The sequence below is a fragment of the Urocitellus parryii genome, chromosome 1 (assembly GCF_045843805.1).
Source record: "Urocitellus parryii isolate mUroPar1 chromosome 1, mUroPar1.hap1, whole genome shotgun sequence".
In the NCBI taxonomy this organism is placed as follows: domain Eukaryota; kingdom Metazoa; phylum Chordata; class Mammalia; order Rodentia; family Sciuridae; genus Urocitellus; species Urocitellus parryii.
Genome location: NC_135531.1, coordinates 142,745,776 through 142,762,615, shown reverse-complemented (window position 1 = coordinate 142,762,615; position 16,840 = coordinate 142,745,776).

The following is a 16,840-nucleotide window of genomic DNA, read 5'->3' as shown; positions in this document are numbered from 1 at the left end:
GGTGCACAATCCCAGTGATTCGGGAGGCTGAGGCAGGAAAATAACAAGTTAGAAGTGAGGTCAGCTCAGCAACTTAGCAGGACTCTGTCTCAAACTAAAAATAAAGAGGACTGTGTCTGTAGCTCAGTGTTAAAGTGCCTAAGTTCCATTCCTCAGTACCAGTCAATCAAGTAAATAATTTAAAAAGCAGACTGAGATGGAATAGCAAGTATGAGAAAGCAAGATGGGATGTTGGGGAGCCAACCCCTATAGAAAGACAGGGGAGAAAGCAGTATTGGAACAAATCAATGAGTTCAGTCATGATGTAATACCAAAAAAGTCTCAGTCAACCCCACTGGAAGCCCTGGAGCTGGGATTGCACAGATTGAGGGCAGGGAACTAAGGCTTTATACTCCATATGGAACTGGCCACTGGACGGGCCCTTCCCCAGGAAGGGGACATGAGCTTGGGCAACATCAGTCTTTTCAGGTGGGGCAACTCCAATGAGAACTGAGAGCTTTCTCTAGCACTTCCAGTAGCTGGAGAGGTTTGACCTCCACTCCTGAAGGAGAATCCAGGCAGTGTATCCAGTTAGTCACCATATTCTCCCTTTGGATTCAATTATTTGTTTAAAAAGCTATAGTTTGCTCATTTTGATGTTTTATTGTTTTAAAAAAATGCCTATTTAAGAATTTCTAACATCATTGCATTCTGCTTTATAAAAATCTGAGTACCACTGTCACATGTCTCAACTTTCTGAAACCGCATGGGAAGGAGTCAGATGGTTCTGTTTCATTGCTTCTTTGTGTTCCACTCCAAACTCTGAAATCTCTGGCTGACAAGAGTGGCCTTTTGGCTACCCAAGGGGTCATGCACAAAGTTTCTTTATGGCAATACTTAATTCCCCAAAAGGACAAGGTTTTGATGACCACATTAATTTGTGAAAGGTTCATTGTAAGAAGCCTAGTTCTCAAATGGTGCTTCAGAGATAGATAGCATACCAAAAAACCTAGAAAAATGCTAGCATTAAGGAAAGTTTTCCAGTGTTCAAAGCAAGAAACATGCTTTAGGACTTGGCTTTAGTTTATTCTGTGGTGTCCAAGAGGCCATATTATAAAAAGGACTGGGGTACATGAAGTTATGATCCAGGCTAGATTACTTCTAGGGTTATCTCTTAAGAGTTTGAGATTCTAAATGACCCCTCAGGGTCTTCAACATTTTCCAAAATTTAGCTTCACTAATTGCATGCACTCTTAAGTAACTGCATTCAAGCCGACCTTTATCAATTAACCCATGTACCCCGTTGCAATCAAAATTCATCCCCCAGAGCTGCCACTTGCACCTGCACGGTAGGCAGACCTGCGACCTGGAGAACAGGCCCAGTGACTCGCCTGAGCGGTAGACAGACCTCCCCAGTTGGAGAAGCCCAGCCTCCTGCTGGTGAGGCAGACAGACCACTCCAACTGGAGGAGGGGCCCTGCCGCCCGCCCATGAGGTCACCTGAACGAGCTCTTGATAAACATAAGGTTTCCCCAAAACCCACACCTCATCAAACACTTTATGAGAAAAACTGATGGAACTCATCTTGGAAAATCCCACCAACCCTTAAAACCCACCAACCAGTTGACTGGCGTGGCTGCCAGTGCGGTTCTGCAGCAGATCAGGCACCTGGTTAACATCTCAGAGAATAAGAGCAGAGAGGCCACAGGTGGAAGCTCAAGTCCTCTCACACTGACTACCACCACCACCCTGAACCCAGAGACTCAAGCTAGGAATAGACAACGCCTCCAACTGGAAGAAAAGAAAACAGAGTTCTGAGAGAGATTTTTTTTCTTTTTTTCTTTCTTTTTCTCTCTTCTCTCTCTCTTTTCAGCCATTCACCCAGTCTCCTCTACCCTTCCCCCTCGGGTCTTCACAACCTCAACATATGTGAAACCAAAAATTGTACATGAAAAAGGTCTTTAACAACTGAATCACCAGAATAATATACTATAGAGGAAGTGCATATGCCCCACCTCCCTTCCCCCTTTTTATTCTTTTTCTTTTTTCTTGTATTTTCTTTTTCCCGCTCTCCTTTTTCTCTCCCTTTCCTTGTTATCTGTTTTCCTCCCTCTTACTCCCTCTATCCCACTTGCAACCCCCTAAATTTTACTATTCATAAGTAGGGTAATCTTATAAATACAGATAGGAATTTGAATCTATACATTCTTCCATAAATTACCCATCTATTGGTTAGAGCTCTCCAAAGTTACTAAGTTAGATTAACTCCATACCCTCACTCCTTCCCCATAAACATTACATCATACACCTGAAATCCAGTTTTCTTCAAGCTACCAGAAATGGTATGCCTTTCATAAGACTCAAGACTATATTTGTAAACGATAATCATAACCAACATTTGTAGACATAGAGTCTAGCTATAAATGTAGTAATAAGGAAAATGTGTGCATAGATGACCTACTATTGATACTGAGAACTGTTAACATTGTCTTTCTCCACAAAAGGGAGACTTTGCAACTATACAAGAGCAATATAAATATATAGGGGGAAAATTCAATAACACAACAGTTTCACCAAGCAGAAAGAAATGCCAGCACTATGAAAAGACAAGGAAAGAAAGGACCAGAAGCAATGCAGGTCAACTCAACTTTAGAAGACGTAATAACTGTAGCAGATGGAATGTCAGATAAAGAATTTAGGATATACATGCTTCAGATGATATGGAGTCTCAAGGAAGACATTAGACAGCAAAATCAGACAATTAAAGATCACTTCAACAATGAATTACATAAACAAATCCAAGAAGCAAAAGATCAACTATACAGGGAGATAGAGGTTATAAAAAAAAAAAAAACAGAAATCCTAGAAATGCAGAAAGCAATAAACCAAATTAAAAACTCAAATGAGAATACTACCAGCAGAGTAGAACACTTAGAAGATAGAACATCAGACAATGAAGACAAAATATTTCAACTTGAAAAGAACATATACAGCTCAGGGAGACTGTTAAGAAACCATGAGCAGAACATCCAAGAAATATGGGATAACATAAAGAGACCAAACTTAAGAGTCATTGGGATACAGGAAGGTATAGAGGTCCAAACCAAAGGAATGAGCAATCTGTTCAATGAAATAATACTAGAAAACTTCCCAGACTTGAAGAATGAGACAGAATCCCAAATCCTAGAAGCCTACAGGACGCCGAATGTGCAAAATCATAAGAGATCCACACCTAGACACATTATAATGAAGATGCCGAACATACTGACTAAGGAGAGAATTTTAAAAGCTACAAGAGAAAGGAAGCAGATTACATTTAGGGGTAAACCAATCAGGATAACAGCTGATCTTTCAACACAGACTCTGAAAGCTAAAAGATTCTGGAACAACATATTTCAAACGCTGAAAGAAAATGGGTTCCAACCAAGAATTGTGTATCCAGCGAAATTAAGCTTCAGGATGGAAGATGAAATTAAAACCTTCCAAAAGTTAAACAAAAAGTTAAAAGAATTTGCAGCTAGAAAACCATCTCTTCAAAACATCCTCAGCAAAACATTACAGGAAGAGGAAATGGAAAATAACAATGAAAACCAACAGTGGGAGGTAGTACAGTGAAGGGAAAAATAATCAAAGAGGAAAAACAAACCATGTTAGGTAACATAAATAAATAAATATGACTGGAAGAACAATCCATATCTCAATAATAACCCTAAATGTTAATGGCTTAAACTCACCAATTAAAAGACACAGGCTAGTAGAATGAATCAAAAAAAAAAAAAAGATCCAACAATATGCTGCCTGCAGGAGACGCATTTGATAGGAAAAGACATACAAAGACTGAAGGTGAAAGGTTGGGAAAAGTCATATCACTCATATGGACTTCGGAAACAAGCAGGAGTGTCCATACTCATATCAAATAAAATAGATTTCAAGCCAAAGTTAATCAAAAGGGATAAAGAGGGACACTACATACTGCTCAAGGGAACCATACACCAACAAGACATAACAATCATAAATATATATGCCCCAAACAAAGGTGCAGCTATGTTCATCAAACAAACTCTTCAAGTTCAAGAGTCTAATAGACCACCATACAATAATTATGGGAGACTTCAACACACCTCTCTCACCACTGGACAGATCTTCCAAACAAAAGTTGAATAAAGAAACTATAGAACTCAAAAATACAATTAATAAACAAGACTTAATTGACATATATAGAATATACCACCCAACATCAAGCAGTTACACTTTTTTCTCAACAGCACATGGATCCTTCTCAAAAAATAGATCATTTATTATGTCACAGGGCAACTCTTAGACATTATAAAGAAATAGAGATAATACCATGCATCTTATCGGATCATAATGGAATGAAACTGGAAATCAACAATAAAAGAAGGAAGGAAAAATCATGCATCACTTGGAGAATGAACAATAGGTTGCTGAATGATCAATGGGTTTTAGAAGACATCAAGGAGGAATTAAAAACTTCCTAGAGTTAAATGAAAACACAGGCACAACATATTGGAATCTATGGGACACAATGAAAGCAGTTCTAAGAGGAAAATTCATTGCTTGGAATTCATTTCTTAAAAAAAGAAAAAACCAACAAATAAATGATCTCATACTTCATCTCAAAATCCTAGAAAAAGAAGAGCAAAACAACAGCAAAAGAAGTAGAAGACAAGAAATAATTAAAATCAGAGCCGAAATCAATGAAATCGAAACAAAAGAAACAATTGAAAAAAATTGACAAAACTAAAAGTTGCTTCTTTGAAAAAATAAATAAGATCGACAGACCCTTAGCCATGCTAACGAAGAGAAGAAGAGAGAGAACTCAAATTACTAGCATATGGGATGAAAAAGGCAATATCACAACAGACACTTCAGAAATTCAGAAGATAATTAGAAATTATTTTGAATCCTTATACTCCAATAAAATAGAAGATAGTGAAGGCATTGATAAATTTCTTAAGTCATATGATCTGCCCAGATTGAGTCAGGAGGATATAGACAACCTAAACAGACCAATATCAATTGAGGAAATAGAAGAAGCCATCAAAAGACTACCAACTATGAAAAGCCCAGGACCCGATGGGTATACAGCAGAGTTTTACAAAACCTTAAAAGAAGAACTAATACCAATACTTTTCAAGCTATTTCAGGAAACAGAAAAAGAGGGAGAACTTCCAAATTCATTCTATGAGGCCAACATCACCCTGATTCCTAAACCAGACAAAGACACTTGAAAGAAAGAAAACTACAGACCAATATCTCTAATGAACCTAGATGCAAAAATCCTCAATAAAATTCTGGTGAACACATCAAAAAAATTGTGCACCATGATCAAGCAGGTTTCATCCCTGGGATGCAAGGCTGGTTCGATATAAGGAAATCAATAAATGTTATTCACCACATCAATAGACTTAAAAATAAGAACCATATGATCATCTCGATACATGCAGAAAAAGCATTCGACAAAGTACAGCATCCCTTTATGTTCAAAACTCTAGAAAAACTAGGGATAACAGGAACATACCTCAATATTGTAAAAGCTATCTATGCTAAGCCTCAGGCTAGCATCATTCTGAATGGAGAAAAATTGAAGGCATTCCCTCTAAAATCTGGAACAAGACAGGGATGCTCTCTCTCACCACTTCTGTTCAACATAGTTCTCAAAACATTGGCCAGAGCAATTAGACAGACGAAAGAAATTAAAGGCATAAAAATAGGAAAAGAAGAACTCAAATTATCACTATTTGCAGTTGACATGATTCTATACCTAGCAGACCCAAAAGGGTCTACAAAGAAACTATTAGAGCTAATAAATGAATTCAGCAAAGTGGCAGGATATAAAATCAACACACATAAATCAAAGGCATTCCTGTATATCAGCGACAAATCTTCTGAAATGGAAATGAGGACAACCACTTCATTCACAATATCCTCCAAAAAAAATAAAATACTTGGTAATCAACCTAACAAAAGAGGTGAAAGATTTATACAATGAAAACTACAGAACCCTAAAGAGAGAAATAGAAGAAGATCTTAGAAGATGGAAAAATATACCCTGTTCATGGATAGGCAGAACTAACATCATCAAAATGGCGATATTACCAAAAGTTCTCTATAGGTTTAATGCAATGCCAATCAAAATCCCAACAGCATTTCTTGTAGAAATAGATAAAGCAATCATGAAATTCATATGGAAAAATAAAAGACCCAGAATAGCAAAAACAACTCTAAGCAGGAAGTGTGAATCAGGCAGTATAGTGATACCAGACTTCAAACTATACTACAGAGCAATAGTAACAAAAACAGCATGGTACTGGTACCAAAACAGGCAGGTGGACCAATGGTACAGAATAGAGGACACAGAGACCAATCCACAAAATTACAACTATCTTATATTTGATAAAGGGGCTAAAAGCATGCAATGGAGGAAGGATAGCATCTTCAACAAATGGTGCTGGGAAAACTGGAAATCCATATGCAACAAAATGAAGCTGAACCCCTTTTCTCGCCATGCACAAAAGTTAACTCAAAATGGATGAAGGAGCTTGATATCAAATCAGAGACACTGCATCTGATAGAAGAAAAAGTTGGCTCCAATCTACATATTGTGGGGTCGGGCTCCAAATTCCTTAATATGATGCCCATAGCACAAGAGTTAATAACTAGAATGGACAAATGGGACTTACTCAAACTAAAAAGTTTTTTTCTCAGCAAGAAAAACAATAAGAGAGGTAAATAGGGAGCCTACATCCTGGGAACAAATCTTTACTCCTCACACTTCTGATAGAGCCCTAATAGCCAGAATATACAAATAACTCAAAAAATTAAACAATAAGAAAACAAATAACCCAATCAACAAATGGGCCAAGGACCTGAACAGACACTTCTCAGAGGAGGACATACAATCAATCAACAAGTACATGAAAAAATGCTCACCATCTCTAGCAGTCAGAGAAATGCAAATCAAAACCACCCTAAGATACCATCTCACTCCAGTAAGATTAGCAGCCATTCTGAAGTCAAACAACCACAAGTGCTGGCGAGGATGTGGGGAAAAGGGTACACTTGTACTTTGCTGGTGGGACTGCAAATTGGTGCAGCCAATCTGAAAAGCAGTATGGAGATTCCTTGGAAAGCTGGGAATGGAACCACCATTTGACCCAGCTATTGCCCTTCTCGGTCTATTCCCTAAAGACCTAAAAAGAGCATACTACAGGGACACTGCTACATGGATGTTCATAGCAGCACAATTCACAATAGCTAGACTGTGGAACCAACCTAGATGCCCTTCAATAGATGAATGGATAAAAAAATGTTGCATTTATACACAATTACTCTGCATTAAAAAATGACAAAATCATGGAATTTGGAGGGAAATGGATGGCATTAGAGCAGATTATGCTAAGTGAAGCTAGCCAATCCCTAAAAAACAAATGCCAATTGTCTTCTTTGATATAAGGAAAGCAACTAAGAACACAGTAGGAAGAGCATGAGAAGAAGGTTAACATTAAACAGGGACAAGAGGTGGGAGGGAAAGGAGAGAGAACGGAAATTGCATGGAAATGGAAGGAGACCCTCATGGTTATACAAAACTACATACAAGAGGAAGTGAGGGAAAAGGGAAAAAAATTAAAAAAAAAAAACAAGGGGAAGAAATGAATTACAGTAGAGGGGGTAGAGAGAGAAGATTGGAGGAGAGGGGAGGGGAGGGGGATAGTAGAGGATAGGAAAGGTAGCAGAATACAACAGACACTAGTATGGCAGTATGTAAAAACGTGGATGTGTAACCGATGTGATTCTGCAATCTGTATTTGGGGTAAAAATGGGAGTTCATAACCCACTTGAATCAAAGTGTGAAATATGATATGTCAAGAGTTTTATAATGTTTTGAACAACCAACAATAAAAATTTTTAAAAAATGCATCCTGACTGGTTTCACAGTAATAGTTTGTGACTGATAGGTAGTGGATCTATGGGATAATCTGTGGTTCCTACTCAAAAAAAAAAAATCAATCCAGGTATGAAGATGGCCTCAGAGCTTTCAGAGTGGTTCTTATCAGGAGAGGACCAGGGCACCTGGATTTTCTGGTGGAGAGAAGAGTCAGCTGGCTTTTCACAGTCTTGGGCCTGGGACTTCCCTTGTAGGCTTCATCTTTCTGGTGACAAAATTAGATGAAAGCTCAAAAAGTATTTCCAACTTCCTCCCAGTCCCAATATTCTGTGATTAAAATATGATCTTAGTCCAGCAACCTGCCTTCTATCTGTGTTCCTTCTTTACTCCAAAAGAATTAAACCAAGGAGAAACTATCAAAGGAATGCCTGACAAAAAAAGATAAATCATCTATCATCTGTCTGTGGGTAGACAGTTATTGTTGAAGAACAATTTTCAGTGTTCTCTCTAATGGCTCTTCACTGGATCCAGGCTTGACCTCCACTCAGGCACTGGGTCAGATACAGATATAAGGAAAAACCACTCTATGCTAACTCAGTCTGTGCCACTCTTTTTTTTTTTTTTAAAGAGAGAGTGAAAGAGGGGAGAGAGAGAAAGAGAGAATTTTTAATATTTATTTATTTTTTTTAGTTCTCGGCGGACACAACATTTTTGTTGGTATGTGGTGCTGAGGATCGAACCCGGGCCGCACGCATGCCAGGCGAGCGCGCTACCGCTGAGCCACATCTCCAGCCCAAGTCTGTGCCACTCTTTACCCAAGACCTTGAAGAACACAGACTCTGAGTGGCTGGAGGGTTTAGTCTTATCTTAAAAAACAAACAAACAAAAAAAACACTAGGTAAAGTCTATGTTATCATGCATGTAAGGATAGAAACAAAACTACTTACAACTATATCATTGAGCCAGAAAATCTACGTAAAGATTAAAAAAAAAAAAAAGCACAATAGTGTGAAGTTCTGTAAGTCCATCTCCATGATGGTGCAAAGGCTCCTTGGAGCACAGACTGGGAATGTAAAGGCCTGTCGGCCTTTTCCAGCCTCCTCCTCCTAATATAATAGCACCTGGTTGGACCACCCTGTTCCTCTGGGGATTCTCATTGAGCATAAATCAGTTTGAGTTTCTATCATGGAGACAGAAATATCTGTGGGTGTATCAGAAGAAAGAAACCTCGGCAGATTATGTAGATTAGCTTCCTTTCTCTACACAAGGGTCCAGGAGGGAGTCATCTATGATTTGTGACAGCCCTGCCTGGGATCACCTGAATCATCTCTTTGCATTCAGAAATAAAAATTCGCTGAGAAATCAGAATACATTGAGAAAGATAAAGAAAGAGAAGGGGCAAGAGGAGTAAGTATCAGAGTATAGCCAAGACGCACGTTACAGTCATCTGTTTTGTTTTCATTGACTATCTGTGTCTTTGGGTTATCGCATTATTCTCCCCAGAGCAGAAGTGCTGGGGAAAAAAAAAAGGCACAAACCTCATTAACCTTTGGATGCTGAAATCAATAATTTACAATAAATCCAAGCTAATTTGTTGACCATAAAGCTCTCAAAATGCTGGGGACAGTGCAGAATGTGGTAAGAGCATCCGTGTCCATATCAACATGCTACGTGGGGTTTGGTGTGATGGTTTTTAGGACCTAGTGAATAGGAGATGAGTTATTGACATTGCTATATAATGTGGTATTCCAGAGGGGTCAGGAATGCTTGGTTTAGGTTTAGCACAATGAGGAATTCCCTCTTTTCATGACTCTAATACATGACATCAATAAAGGCAAACAAGCATACACCTGCCCTGAACAGTCAAGACCTGGCCCACGCCGAGGGACAGGGAAGAGACTCATTGAGCTCCCAAAGAGTGTCTGGCTTCGCTTAGTGACTAGCACAAAAGAGGCACTCAAAATGCCGGCTGAAAGAATAATAAGAAGATGACCCTCACCTCTGAGTATCCACCCTCTCTTGATAAATGTATGTCTACACCAGTATGTGTACATATGTGCATGTGTATACAGGCTTATATCTATGTAGACATGTATTATGCACACAAACATATGAGCAATGTGAGGTTCCTGCATTTTTATCTTGAAAAGAATGAGATAAGGTAGTCCTTATTATTGAGAAACAGGGTAATGAGCAGCAAAAAAATGACTATAAATCTATGTTGCAGGGAAAACCCCAAGAGAGCAATTCTGTGGGATGCTGACTGCCAGGTAACAAGTACCTAATACAGTGCCTAAGACAAATCGGGTATTCAGCAAGTGCTTGATTGCTGCAGTCCACATTTGTCAAAAGAAACGAACTTTATTTTTAGAACCACACAGGCCAAACAAAACAGCTCCTCAGGAAAAACCCTCAGAGCCCAACTGCCACCACCAGCTTCCCACAAGCCTCTCACACCAACACACGCCTCTCCACCTCCCACAATCCTCCTGCTCTTAAGGCCAATTGGATGGGTCGTGTGGGCGGAGCCAAAAAAGTCCCCCAATGAGCAGCTCCGTGGTCTGAAAGGGCAGGGAAACAGCCCAATGAGCATCACTGCAGAGGAGCCAATCAGCTAGATGTTGCTGGGGCCACTGTGAGCCAATCATCAGCTGGCACTTGATGACAAAATGGAAGGACACAGTGGGTAGGTAAGTGGATAAGGAAACACCAGACACAGAAAAAAATATAGCAATTGTGGGCTTTTTATGAATGGTCCTGGTAGAGGCCAGTGTTATAAACTAAAGCAACGGAACTGCCCATGTACTTACCTAACAAGGGACCACCCATGCCTATGCCCTGTCCCACAGTTCAGGATGGGCCTCTCCACAGCCAGGTGAAGCACTGATTCCTAATGCCATGAGTCAAAACCACTGTACTGAAATGTGAAAGAGCAGGTTCCTATCACCCTGTCTTATCTCACTGACATCTCCTCTTATAGGTCAATGGAACCACTGCCTGTATCCAGAAACACTCTTGAGCATCTGACAACCAGAGTCCATCTGAAGTGCTCCTGGGAGAAGCCACTCTGTCTGCTGATTGCCTCACGTCAAGAGGAGGCCTAATTGCAGTCTCTGGCTTGCAGTCCCTCCAGGATCTGTGGTCATCATGTACTGATGCTGCCTACCCTGTTGGTTTCTCTTCAGGCCTATTAGAGGTTCTATGCTTTAGGCTTTGTCACTTAGGAGCCCCAAAATGTTCCCTAAGCAGAAAAAGCAGGAACTACAGCAGCTTCAGATTTCAAAAGGTTGTACCCCCTTGCTCAGGTTGACTGGTCAACAAAGAACTTTGAAAAAGACATTTCTCAGGTGCCATCCCCAGGCTACCTGCATTGGCATCACCTGGATAGTAGTCAATGACTCAGAGGGTCCCTGGCCCGAGATTCCTATGAGGGACCCAAGATAGGGCCAAGGAGTTTGCATTAACAAGCACACTGTCAAAATCATGAGCTCATTAGCATCAGGACTCCTCCATGCAAAAGTAAATTTCCTTCCCTCCTCCTCCTCCATGAGAATTCCACAAACACCTCCTGGTTCTTAATCATCTTGCAAGGTAGTGTGTTCTCTGAACAGCAATCAAGGAAAACACCAAGTTGACTGTATTTCATGAGCACCTGCTGGGAGACAGGCAGCAAAGGCAGAGAGTGAGGCGGGTCCTGGGCTATGTGTCTTCCCAAGTTCGAAACCCAAAAGTAGCCGGGTGACCTTCCAGCAAGTTAATTAACCTCTTTGCTTCTTAGTTTCCTATCTATAAAATGAGGATGACAACCAACGACAGCCCCCGGGGGCTGTTAGGATTAAATAAGCTAATGCACACGGAGGGCTCAGAACAGAGCCTGGTCCAAGATAAGCACCCAACTAATAATATAATAAGAGTTTACTGTTTTTATTACAGTGGGAACTGGGGGAAACGCTGTGGGCAAAAGAGACTCAGCCCTGCCTTTAAGTTACTTAAAAGTCACAGGAAAGCAGGCATTGAGGGCTGGCCATGAATAAACAAGGATTTAACTAAATCCAAGCATGAGAATTTGGAAGGAGAATGACCAAGGACCAGCCATTATTAGAAGGTATAAAAAATGTGACCCTAACAAGATCTGTCAGGATAAAGTTCCGGAGGCAGAACCCATTTGGTAAAAGTCACAGGGTAACAGGATCCGGGGTCTGGGAGTGTTGAGGTCAAGATCCCAGCACTGCCCCTGCCCCAGAGTAAACTGTGGTATGCCAAGGCAGGTCCTTCATCTTTCTGAACATCAAAGCCTGCATACAAAATTAAGGGCTTAGGGGCTGGGGCTATGGCTCAGAGATAGAGCGCTCGCCTAGCATGTGCAAGGCCCTGGGATCGATCATCAGCACCACATAAAAATAAATAAAATAAAGGTGTCCAATTACAACTAAAAAGCAAATATAAAAAAAAAGATTAAGGACTTAGCTGGGGTGATTTCCAAAGCCCTTGCAGTGCTAGCACAGCAACAGAACAGAGAGTGGGTCAGCTATGCAGAGACTGGCACTCCAGAGTCAGAAGCTCCATCCCAGGAGGCAAGGGAGAGGGACAGGGAGGAGGAGAGGGGAGCACCCAGGGGACAAACACTCTTCCTCTTGCCAAAGTTCCTTTCATGTTGGCCATGCAGACATATTTTCAAAGGCATTTTAAACAAAGAGGGAAAAAAAAACAGGAAAAAAAAAAGATGTTGAGGGAAGTAGTATCAGTCTTATTATTTGTGTCTCTGAAAGCAGATATGAATGTTTTCAAGTTGCCATAAATAATGAAACATTAATGCAAAAACAAAGAGGAAGAGGAGAAGGGGAGGAGGTTGAGAGACAGGATAAAGATAAAAAGAAGAGATGCACCAGCGAGAAGTTTGGGTGAGGTCATTAATATGCAGAATTTGCAACTGGACAGCTTTGGTTCCCTCTGCTCACTCCTGCTCTGTCTCCCTCCCCCCTCCCCCCTGCAACTCGAACTTTATTCTAACTACATTACAGAACCTTCTAGCAGCTTCATCTCTCCTGTGTTTCTCTGAGTAGCAATAATAGATGAATGACAAGAACTGCCAACGTACTTCCAAGGCAAAGACTGGAAAGTGCCTTTGTATAAGTGAGAAAAAAATTTTAGATGAATCCGTCTGCCTACATGAACTCTCTTTTTCTGTTATAAACACTACCTCAAGCTGGAACACACACACAAAAAAAAACCACTCTTAACACTTGCTTAAGAGCTGCTTCATAGTGTACAGGGGAAGATGGAGGAACTGAAAAGAACTGCTATCCACATGGGGTCACAGGGCAAGGAGGTGGCAGGGCTGAGAGTGATCAAGTCACCTGTCACCTAGTCCTAAGCATTTCCGCAAGGAAGAGAAGCATTTTGTATTTTAATAGTTAAACACATACTGCAATGTGCATTAGTAATTCAGAGTATCTCATCCATGATTTGGGGGACATCATTGTTTAAGGCAAGGCTAAATTATATATCTATGTTTAAAATGTGAATCAATTCAAGGGCCATATTAGGTAAATAATGCAATCATTGATACATGTGTAAATGAAAGCTCCTGATAAGATCTTAAATTATTGAGAGAGACCCATGTTTCTAGCCCTTCTGTTAAAAAATAAAATCCATCCGGCTCTCAAACCTCCCCAGCGTCCTCTGAAAAGTCAAGCAACTCACCTTGTGGCACCTCCTCCTCTCTCCAGTAAGCCAGGGAAATGAGAGTTGGGTGTTCAAAGGAGTCAGACAAGCATAATATTATATATACACTCAACATCCATCTCCTGTATGAAACCTCATTGTTCCTGTAGAACAAAAAGTAAATATTTACCGAGAGCCAGGAGAGGTAGCAAATGATCAGCCTCGAGGCCATCCATCACCGTGAGCCATGCTCCCATTTTAATAACCCTCGTAAGGGAAGGCAGGTAAGGACCGCAGAGACTGTCCCGGAGATAAGAGTTTGTCAGAGGAGTCAAATCACTTGGAGCGGAAGAATATAAGGGGAGTCGTTCAAGCGTGCAGGCTGTGAAGGCCCCTGCAGATGGGTTTACAAAGTTGAGGCAGAAGGGCAGAGTGGTCAGGGGCACAGGCTCCAGGGCTGGACCACTGGTCCTTCCATTTACAGGAGCTTCGCTGAGAAAATTTTTCTGGGTCTTTTTCTGCATTGTGAAGTGGGATGATAATAGAACCCAGAGGGCTGTTGTGAGGATAAAATGAGTTAACACACACAGGTGCATGGGATGTGCTCAGTACATGTCAGAAGATGGTAACCTCTCCAGGCTGCAAGATGACATCGAGAGCCTGGTACCCCATCTCGGTTGGTCCAGAGTGCTCAGCCCAGGAATTTCATCTGAACGTTCATGCAGACAGTAAGTGTTAGAGCTGAGACTCGAGCTGAAGCACTTGGTCTCTGGAGCTCATAGTCTTCACTACACCATGGTCCGGCAGGCCACCTCTTAAACAGAGTTCCCAACACATAGGCTTTCACTCCTCCTTTCTCTGATATTCACCTTTCCTCCTTCCAGACATAGAAACTGACTAATTGTCCATAGTGAATGAACAGCACCCAAATGAAATTTAAAAAAAAAAAAAAATTGGGGAAATTATATTCTGATCCCAAATGGAACGGCTAGAGAAACTGGGAATGGTCAAATTTAAGAGAGACACTATTTAGACAGAGGCTCTGTCTTTGTGTATGGAGGAGAAATGTGGTTGAAGGAGGAGGAAAAGCCTTGTTCCCTGGGGCTCAAGACGGAGACCTAATTCCACTAAGTGAGCAGTTACCAAGAGAGAAATTTGGTGTAAAGACAGAACCTTCCAGGAGATGTCACTGTAGCTGGAAGATAGTGAATGCTTACATCTCCCCTAATTCCTGTGTTGACATGTCAATCCCCCAGTGGGAGGGTATTAGGAGTTGGGACTTAAGGAGGTAATTATGACATGAGGAGGAAGCCCTCCTGAATTGTACTGGTTCCCTCTAAATGGGACCCCAGAAAGCTCTCTCCCTCACCTTCCACCACATAAGGGTACAGCAATATGGTGGCCACCTAACACCTAAAGACAGCCCTCACCAGAATCCCACCATGATGGTGCCCTGATATCAGATAGCCAGCCTCTGCTACCAGAAATAAATTCATGTGGATTATAAGACACCCAGTTTATGGTGATTTTTTTATAGTGGTCAAAATAAGTTAAGAGAGTAGCTGAGAACCTAAATTTAAGTCAGACAAACCTCAACACCACCTCTCACTAAACGTGTGGCCGTAGGCAAGTTATATAACCTCTCAGAGCCTCTACTTCTTCAGCTAAGAATATAGGGGAAGGCTTCATAGTAGCCATCCCATAGGACCAATGTAATCTTTAGATAAGATGAAATATATAAAAAGCTTAGCACAGCACTTGACTTTGCACTAAGCCCTCAGTACATGTTGGCCATAAAGCTGGTGTAGATTATGAGCAAACACAAATATTGCTCTGAGTAAAGATAACTATATCTTTCTATTTTATTCCTCTCTAGAGATGTCTACATTTATAATACTTTTGGAAGGTCATTCATCCATTCTTCCACTCATTTGGCAAACAGATGTTTCCTGCACACTGACAAGGTATGGAGCTCTGAGGATTGAAGGTGCACCCTGGTGAAACAGTCCTCTTATATTTCGTGTAAGGATGAAAGCTTGAAGAAATCATCACACAATTAGTTGTCTAACTCTAATCAGAGTATGTTAAGTGAAGGATAATTCCAGTGCTTCCACCAGAACTTTTAACAGAGGGGCCTGTACTTGGCCAGAAGAGATGTGGGCTTCCCGGGAAACACATTTTGAGCTAAGACATCTCAACATGAGTCTCTGAAACACAGAATTTCTTTGTAAACAAAGAAAGGCCCGTGCAAACCTATGGAAGGAGTTAATGTTTTTGCATGACCCAGGAAAGCCTCACAGATGATTGTATTTGAGCCAGGTCATGAAGGATGCAGAGGAAGAGATCAGAAAGGAGCATTTTCGTGGTAGAGGAGTTTATAAGGACTTGAAAAGTGTTTTCCTGTCATCCCAGCAGCTTGGGAGACTGAGGCAGGAGGATGGCGAGTTCAAAGCCAGCCTCAACAATTTAGTGAGGCCCTAAGCAACTCAGGGAGACCCTGACTTAAAACAAAATATAAAAACGGCTGGGAATGTGGCTCAGTGGTTAAGCACTCCTGTGTTCCATTCCTGGTTCAAAAAGAAAGAAAGACTTGGAGAAATCTCAGAACAGAGAGAGGCTCAGATAATATTTTGTTAGAAGTAGAAATTATTAGGAAAACTTTAAAGCAAAACCTGTTCTTTAAACATTTTCACTGCAGTGTTATGTATCAAGGAAAGTTGGAAACAACCGTAACAAATGATTTAAACTTCCCCAGCTGTCAGCCAATTAAAAGCCCAACAGGATTTTCTGCATAATATTACGAATATATTAAATATTATATTCTTCAAAAGCCTCCAATAATGTGGGAAGTCTTAGTGAAAACACTAAAGGAAATGGGAAGACATAAAATCAGTTGTAGTGTGAGCACAAATATACCTAAACCTCTAAAAATTATAGTGAGAAACAAAAATAATAAAGAAAAATTTATTTTAGATTATTTCAAAGTATAGAAATTTTTTCCTAACTTATATGTACTAAATTTTCTATAAGCACATATATTGGGTTTTGCTGATAATAAAAGTAAATGCCTTTTCTTTTTCTATTTTATTTTCAGTTATTATGGTTAATCCAATCCACTGTAACTATCAGGAAGACCTACCCCACCAGTATCACGGCTCTGCTGGGGTAAAGCCTGCAGGGTACTCCAAACCCACTCCTGAGCACTCAGATTTCTTCAGAATGAAAAAAAAAATTATCCTTGAGGGATCACCTGTTAAACCACCCAGCATAGGAATGATGCAACAGTAT